Source organism: Spermophilus citellus, assembly GCF_964194105.1.
Source record: "Spermophilus citellus genome assembly, chromosome: 11".
Lineage (NCBI taxonomy): Eukaryota > Metazoa > Chordata > Mammalia > Rodentia > Sciuridae > Spermophilus > Spermophilus citellus.
In genome coordinates, this window is record NC_138192.1 from 30,554,033 (window position 1) to 30,563,845 (window position 9,813).

Here is a 9,813-nt window from a genome sequence, read left to right on the forward strand (position 1 = left end):
AAAGGAATTAAATCAGTTACTTCAGGATTTTATTGTAAAATGATTTACTTTGAAAGTTCTCATAGAGACAGTAGTCCTTGAAGAGAAAAAATAACCTAATAACAAAAAATAACCACTGCTGGCAGTGGGTCTTGTAGAGTGGTCAGCTGACAAGTGCCAATGTCTCGGCTTGGCACAGAATCACGAGCCACCACAGCTTTGTAGATTTAAACAGCAATTCTTTATTCCCGAACTCACACCAGCCTCTACACACGTTCTGGGGAAATCCCAGTTCTGCTGCCGCCCAATTCACCTACTCCACGAGGCTTTTTTTCAATCTCCTTTGAATCTCAGGAGAACTCAACGGGAACAAGCAGCAGGAACACCCTAATCCCGGCAGCAATAATTTTCAACCTCCAACTTCCCTAAAACCCCTATTGTCTTAAACCGGGAACGCCCTAAACCCAAGGACTGGGATACTTCCTCAAACCTGATCAGCTCTAAACCCGGATCCGCCTTCCTTGAGCAAGGTCACCTTACATGTAATGTCAACATCGAAATCCATTTAACATGGGGTATGCTAGCAAGGAAATTTCGATGCGTCATTTCTACTTGGCAATGGCCCTCAGCAGACAAGCAGTTCTCCCTGTCACACAGATGTAAGCATGAGGATGGCACTCCTTGCTAGGATCATCTGTGGGACGGATTGGTTGTGCACACTGAGTTGCCAGTGTAGACTGAGGTCAGGTAGCTGGCAGACACCCACACCCACACCCTCGTATTCCGTCCTAGAGCTTGGTGGTGTGTTTTTCTGCTCTCCCTATGTAGGTCAGCAGGATAATCATGTATCTGCTGCTGTTTCTGGGGTGAGACACTAAGCAAAACTTGGCCATTGCACTTTGCTCCATGACATCTCTAAGCACAGAAAGACAAAGACTGTCTGATATTACTTACATGTGAAATCTAAAAAGTTGATTTCACAGAAATTCAGAGTAGGGTACAGATGGGAGAAGGTGGTCAATGGATATGATTTATAGTTATGTATATTAATTATATATATATAATTATATATTTATTCTGTTCTATTGCACATTAGGATGACTATAGCTAATGATAATATCGTAAATATTTCAAGAAAACTAGAAGAGGAATTTGAAAGGTCTCACTACAAAGAAATGATAAATATTTAAGGCTATATGCTAGTTACCCTGATTTGATCATTACACAATGTATACATATATTAAAGAAGGACATTTTACCCATAACAACGTATGATCATGCCAATCAAAAATTTAAAAGCTTAAAAAATAGAAAAAAAATTCAAAAAGGGAAAAAAAGAGATTTATCTTTCAGCAATATGATGAACTACAGATTCTGAATGGTTTTCTAACACTGAGAAAAATACAGCCCATCATGGATCAAGTGCTATCACTGCGGTTTTAAATCTATTGTTGGCTTAGAAGAAGGAACCTTCCTTAAGGGTTGGGGGAAAATGAATTTAAAACTGAATTTAAGACGCAGGTGAACATGAATTCAAAAGGGAAAGCTGCTTTGAAGATATCTTATGGGAAATGAACCAGATTGTTAGAGTAGTCTCATCCAGGTTGGTCAGAGCGAGTTACACTCCATTATACCTCTGCAATAGTCATGGGGAGAACAAGCTTCAACTAGCCTTGGAAAGGAGGAGAGATGCTTAGGGCACACCTGCATTCCATCTGAAGCTTGCAGCAAAGTCACATAGACCCAGCCTGCATCAGTTTCTCCCTTGGCTCTTTTTGCTTTATTTTTCCTATAGGCATAACTTCGAAAAGCAAGTCCTGATACATTTTTCTATACCTAATTGATTTAGAATTGTCTAAAATCTTAGTCAACTCAAAGACTGGGTTGTTGCCACCGAGTTTTGGAGTAGTTTGTTACTTAGCATTATTGTAGCAATTGCTAACCAATACAAGATTTTAAGAGATTCTGTAATCGAGGTTTTCCCAATAGAAACTGAGTTCCCAGGGTTTCATTAAGGAATACCCAACTTCTTTCTTAAGAGACAGGATTCAATTTTGCCTAGACCATGACATGTATAGACATGAAGTTGCCTCTTAGTTGAGGAGGTGGAAAGAAAGAACTGGCATCTGCTAGGAGCAAAGCAGAGAGGGCAATGGAAAAGGAACCTCAAGAAGACTAATAACCCTGTCAGTGTGTTGTGGATAATGTCCATGTTATGATTAGAAGATTTGGGTCCCCCAGCCTGTATGTAGAAGTTCTAATCCCCAGTGGGGGTTTTTTGTTTTGTTTTGTTTTGGACATGCAGCCTGTACATCATTAAATAAGCTTAAATGGGTTCACAAGGATAGGGCTTGAATCCTACAGGATTAGCATCTTTAGAAGAGAGAAAAACAGAGAGTTGAGTTTCTCTCCATAAACACAGACTGAAGAAAGGCCCTGTGCAGGACATGAGAAGGTGGTCATGTGCAAACCAGGAAGACAACCCTCATTAGAAACTAAATTGTCCAGAAAGCTGATCTTTGACTCCTAATATCTAGACTATGAGGAAATAAATTTCTGTTGTGGAAGCCACACAGTCTATTATGGCAGCCTGCACAGATTGATATAATGGGGATCAACATGAGTCCCTTCTTTAGCTTTAATACACACACAGCTCTGGAGAACAGAGCTCCTAAATGCTCACTGCCTCTTAATGGATACTTTGTGTATTCTCCAAGGGACTGGCTCAGAGCCAGTGACTCACTGATATGGAGAACCAAAGGCCCTGACTTTACCTCAACTTGGGAGAACTGTTGTCATCTCTGATATACAGCAGTCTCTAGACTCAGAAAAGCTTGCATTTTCGAATGTATCACCAGGTCATCCCTTCCTCTACTGAATCTTGCCTTCTTCACTTGGCTACAGGATTTTTCTCAGAGGAATGTTTCCCAATACATTTTCTACATTTACTTCTCGACTTTAGAATCTGATTCCATGGAACCCAGGCAAAGACAAGGTTCATGAGCCACTTTCTATATTGCATTTCTATTCCAATATTCCTTTGTACTTTCTCATTAAATATTGTAGGCAGCTGACAGAGATGTCCAAGGGCTTGTCTGATGTTTAGCTAGCAGTGTTATAAAGGAAAGCATAGAAAACACTTGAGACTTGCAAGACCAGTGCTTCAGAAAGAACTAAGTAGGTAATGAAAGCTGGGGTGGACTTATAAGCTAGGATTCTTTCACGACGCAGTCCAGGCATAACTGGGAAGTTAACATGACAAAATATAAGGATTCTTTCACCAATAAAGGTTGACTATTCAGGAACTTGCCATTGGCATAATGGAAATTATTATATTTAAAACCCAATGAATTGCTGGGCATGATAGCACACACCTGCTGTGGCTAGGGAGGCTGAAACAGGAGGATTGTGAGTTCAAAGCCAGCCTCGGCAATAACAAGGTGCTAAGCAACTCATTGAGACCCTGTCTCTAAATAAAATACAAAATAGGGCTGGGGATGTGGCTCAGTGCTCAATTACTGCTGAATTCAATCTCTGGTACCCTTCCCACCAAAAAACCTGAATGAATTTTGATACATACAGGAGGATATTTTTGTTTATATATACACATTAGCAAAATTAGGATTATTCTTTATGTGAAACTTTATATATTCAGTTTTTTAAAATATTTTAGATTATAAAATAGTTCCCAAAAGCTTGGCTTTTAATGATTGTATAAATTCCCATACTAGATACATACCATAATTTACTTAGCTACTACTTCTTTATGTTGAACATTTGTATTCTTTTTCTTTTTCTATTATAAATAGTACTGAGACAACTATTATATATATACATCTTAAGGTGATTTTTAGATTTATTTTTCTGAAATATATCTGTAGAGAGTGATAAGAGTTGAAAGAAGGCTGATTTGAAAGCTTTCTATACACAGAACTGTGATTCCCAAGTGTATACTACCCAATCCTTCCACTCTTTCAAGCAGTGCATGTTTATTGAGAAATATAATATAATGGGAATTCTTTTTAGATTTTGGGCCATAAAAAAAAGACAGTTGGTATGTTCCTAAGGGTTACATTCTCATGTACATAATCCAGAGGGAAGACAGCAATAATAAGTATCAAAAGTAAGATAACAGTAGATGGTGATCCACTCTATGAAGAAAATTCAACAGGCAGTGGAATGGAGAGTGAACACTGGTGGAAGGTCAGAGGACTCAGAGGAAGTGATTTTGAAAGTCCTGAATGACACCTGGGAGTCAGCCTGCCAGGAAATAATTGTTTATTGATTCATAGCACTCCTACAAAACACTCATTTAAAAATGTCTGATTTTATGGGTGGAAGTAGCCTCCCATTATAGGTTTAATTTTATCCTTTTTATTATTTTGGAAAGCCTTCCTTTTAAAATACTTACTGATAATTTGGATAGTTTTCCTTGGGACTGCCTTATCATATCTTTTGTCAATTTATTTATCTCTCAGATAATGAGTGGTTTTCTTACTAATCTATGTGAGCTTCTCTTACATCTAAAGACCCTGTATTTATCAGTATTTGTCATAGATATTTGTTTGTAGTTTTTCATTCATTTTTTTAGTTTGTTTTATTTCTATGGAAAATTTCTCTCTTCAAATTTTCATATCATCATACTCACCTTTTTCTTTGTGATTACTTATATTTGTAGCATAGGCTTGAAGACTGAATTTTGAATGGTACTTTTGTTATTTTGTTAGCCAAAGTTTTCCTATACTGATAGAAATTGAATTATAAGACTTCTAATCCCCAAAGCACCTTTTATTTCCATTGCACTATATTACTTTATAAGGGAGCTTGCAGATGTACTTGCAGCCTGGGATGTTAATTTTTTAACTAAGTCCTTTTTATCCAGCCAGTGAGCTAGAGCTTTGACAATATCTGGAACAAATAGACCACAGGAGAAAACAAACTCTAGTGTCTTTGAATTGTAAGGTCTGGACAAGAAACTGTCCAGTCTTTTGGTATTCTCAGAAAGGAGAGTAACTGTACAAGAAAATGGGAAGTAAGAGGTTTTCAGAGCCCAAATTGGAATCAAATTTCAAGTTCTCTGACAAGGAGATATGCAAGCTATCAGTACAGTGAGAGGCATCAATGGAAAAGCTGGGGTTGGAGTGTGTTTTCACTGAGTGTTGAGCTTATGGTGTTGGTTAGGCCCAGGAACATGGAGGACCACCCCAGAGAGTGGTGGTCTCTGAATCTTTTACTCAGTGAAACTAAAGAATATAAACAACACAACTCATTAAATATATGGATGAATACATGTGCATGTATATGTGTATGTATATATATATATATATATATATATATATACACACACACACATACACACACATGTACACATGTATCGTGCAAATTCATGTATAAGTCTTAATTAGATTACTAATAATAATGGAAATGATTTAAAGTATTTTCATTCTCTTTTCTGGGGCACAAGAAACAAAAAACAAATTTATTGTAAAAATAGATAATTTTCTTGGAAAGTAAGGGCAGTATACAATGCAAGCTTTTTATTTGTTTGCTGGACCTGGAAAGATATGATGCTGTTGACCTTCAGACCGTATAAATTTCAAAGTGACCTTTAATTTCACATTCTGCAGTTATACTTCCTATACTCCAGCCTCAAGTTATATTCAACTATACCTCCACCTTCAGATCTCCACATTCCCCTCAGTGTCCTCTCACAGACCCCCTTTCCTGTCCTTGTATTTTGCATCTATCCACCAGGTTTTCCCCTCCAAAAAGGGAGGGCAGGGCAAGGCAGGACTAGACAGGACTAGGCTTTCATTTTTACAGCATAAGGAGTTAAGAACCTGGCAGTTTCTCCAGCCGAACCCTGAGTAGCACGCATGAGACTGTACCTCATTTGTTATATCAAATTTCTCCAATTTTTTACCCAAGTAAAGGACACAGCTAAACAGTCATTTGCACTGTCATGACATTATTAGCGTCAATATTATTCCCATCAACTTTCACCTCCTAAACCATAGCTCATAAAAAGATCCACATATTCTACAAAGCCTGAAATAAGATATACCTGGGGCAAACATTTTAGGAATAAAAAACATATTTTCTCTTTTCTGATATTTACATGCAATAATAAAGGAAAAGGAAGCAAGAAAGATACATGGAAAATCTTAAAAGTGATTCCAATTTATGAGAAAATCTATTATTTGCATAGCAGGTAGAATGCAAATTTTGTAGGGTTTGGAGACTTTCAGCTCAGATTAAGAGTCTCTGCAGCACTTTGACTTCTCTGGGTTTCCATTTACTCCTCATTAAAATGCACAGAAAGTTTTTGTGAAATCATGCATATACCACATCTAGAAAAATGCCTTTCCTATTGTATTTACTCATTAAAAATGCAACAATATTAGAGAAACAACTTTAGATTTTCCATTCCATAAGTATACTAATAAATAAAATACCTACTTGTTTTTTATGATAAATTTTTCTCCTTAAAATAATTGAAAAGAAATCCTTAGCATTCCAGTATGTTCTTCTTACTTCTGTCTATGACCCTTTCGAACAGCAAAAAATGGGCAGCCCTCCCTAGGGAGAGTCTGTTTTGACAATTGCATGGTTGCTTAACAAGATTTCCTGAAATAATAATTAGTAATGGTTTTAGCTGCAATATATATATTCACTACAATGCTTTATTTGTGTCTTTATTTTCTTAAACAATAAAGGATTAGGAAATCAGTTATACTATGGGATCTTACTGATTTTATCAAATAAAGCCAGTTTTAGCCATTTTTTTCAGACACTGTAAATAGAAACCCAAATTGGGTAACAAACTTTCCATTAAAAAGTAGAAGGCAAATCAAGGGAAGTCCATTATCAGGAAAAGACTCAGTAGACCTAGATTCCAGTTTAGGTTGTTTGAATATAGCAATAAGAAAAAAATATTAAACTTGTTTTAGATCTCACTGTCCTCAGTTGTCAAATGCAGATAATGACACTGACTTCCCTGATGCACAGAGCTATTATGAGGGTTATCTAGCACAAGGGTGAAAATATGTTGTAGAAAGAGCCATCAGTGTAGTGTAGTGCGGTTTCTTAACAGAACCTGCTGCCACCCACGGCTCTGCTCTGAGCTGCCTCAGCTTGCAGTTTTTGGTGAAGGCCCAGAATACAATCCATTGAATAGAAGGAATATTTGGAAACTCTGAAATGGAGAATAACTTGATTTAGGGTCACAAAAATGATGAAAGCAACCAAAGAAGAATACTCTCATAAGAAAAAAAAAAGATATTTTTAAGCTCCTAATGAAATTAGCATTACTAACTCTAACTGGTTTTTATGCTCCCTGAAGTGTGCGGGTTTTTAAAAATTTTTATTGTTCAATCCTCAGCATCACATAAAAATAAAGGCATCGTGTTGTGTCCATCTACACCTAAAAAATAAATATTAAAAAAATTTATTGTACATTATAATTATACATAATAGTGGGATTCATTGTGACATATTTGTACAAGAGCATGACATAATTTGTTCAAATTCATTTCTCTTTGAGGGCTGGAGCTCCAGAGGGCCTGTCTTGGCCTGCTGACCTTGGGCTTCCCTCCCAGCAATGGAGCTTTCCCTACACACTCAAGCTTGGCATACTTTAGGCGTGCCGGAGAGAAGGACCCTGTGTCAAAGTTTCCTCCCTTTGACACCCAGTAGAGCATCTTTTGGCTTCCCAGAATGAATGTCTAGTGGAGTATTTGGGGGAGGATATGACCAAATGAGAAAATAAAGTCTCTACCTCTCAATTAGGCATGATTGAAAGTATTAGTTGGCTTCCTTTGGAAGGGATACCAAAGAGTAAAATTCATTGTCAACTATTGGACCTATCATTTACCAACTGCTTTGGGAAAGTAACTTAAATTTTATAAACTTCATACCTAAAAAGAAAATATGGATACTATGTTGGCCAGGATTATGCAGAGAAACTCTGTGTGAATGTGTGTGTGTGTGTGGGGGGGGGTTGATTTACATAACATATATAAAGATGGCTCTCTGTTTCTGTGGGTTCTGAATCTGCACATTCACCAACCTTGGATTTAAAATATTAAAAAAAATTTTTAAAAAGGATTTATATATTGAACATGTATAGACTTTGTTCCTTTGTCATTATTCACTAAATAATATAGTAAAACAACTTAGCATTTACATTGTATTAGGTATTGGAAGTAACCTAGAGATGACATAAAATATATGGAAGGGTGTGGATATGTTATATGAAAATATCATGCTATTTGTATGAGAGCATTTATGGATTTGGTATCTGCTAAGGGTTTTGGAACCAAGCCTGCAGATACTTAAGGATGACTACATGTAAGAGAGAGAGAGAGAGAGGGAGAGAGAGATAAAGGGAAAGAAATAAAAGGAAAGAGAAAAAAAGAAAGAAAGAAAGAAAGAAAGAAAGAAAGAAAGAAAGAAAGAAAGAAAGAAAGAAAGAGAAAAATAAAGCAGAAGAAATTTGAAGGGATTGACATACAAGACCATAGAGATTATAAATATAAATCTCTAGTGCAAGCTGGCAAGCTGGAAATTCAGGTAAGAGTTGACATCACAGTTTTGAGCCTAAAATTTGTAGAGCAAGTCAGAATGATGGAAACTCAGGCCAGATGTCTATGTTACAGAATTGAGGCAGAATGGTTGCTTTCTTGAGAAAGCTCAGTCTTCCCATTAGCAACCTTCATCTAATGAGTGAAGCTCACTGCAAAGCAAATTTTATAGAGTGATATGACTGATTTACTTAAACTCACCTAATTGTGAATCTTGATCATACCCATAAATAACTATAGAAACATCTAGTTGACCATACAACTGTATACTAAAGCTTTGCAAATTGACACACAAATTTAATCATCATAGATGTCTACTTCATAGATAAATATGATTATCACTCTCAACAAGAGGGTTGACGCAATTTCCATTGACAGCATTAGAACTGCAGAGCTGAGTGAGTAAGGAACGTGGAAAAATGAAGTTTCAAACATATCAATTTGAGCTTGAAGCCTTTGCCAGTTTGTCTAGACAGGTCTACAAATCATTTTAATATATGTAGCATTACTTTACCTTAAGGACATTGAAGATTTTCACCAAGGAAACCAGGGAAAACAGTGTTCTATAGGAAAAAGCATTTAGAATTTGAGTGTTTCAGACCTTAGCCTGAATCTAAGTTATGTCTTCTGAGTCAAGTGGGTGAGCTGCCTTGATCTTCAATTTCCTTATTTGCAAAAGGAATTTAATAACACCACTTCTTAGGGTTTGGGGTATATGTGAAACACATGGAGTATGGAGTCTAATACTTTCAAGGATGATTTATTTCTTTTCCATTCACTTTTCCCCCCAATTTGCTATTTAGAAGCACATTTTCCCATCTGAGAATGACATTATAAAATTCTATAACTTTCTGGGTATTTAGAGTTATTGCTCTCATCCAGGGTAGTTCACAAAACCAATTCCACATCAAATTCAAAGTTTTTGCGTCTTTCATTATTGCCTATAACTGAGGTGGAAAGTCTTGGGGTTGCAACTGGGCAGGATTTTCTCCTTCAATTCTCACCTTTGCTCTTCTAGATTTTGCTCTTTATGGTTGGGGCAAGTGCAGTGCTGCAAAGAGATAACAAAGGTTAGATGCAACTTGTGGTTGCTGCTATGATGCAGAACTTCTTCTGCCCTGCCCTGCCTTCCTTGGTGGGTGGGCACCTGCAGATTATCAGTACATATATGGTGTACCTGGTTTCCTTGGAGTCATGGCCAGATTTCCTCAACATGCCTTGCAATGAAGAGGCACACGTTCCTTCATCCCTT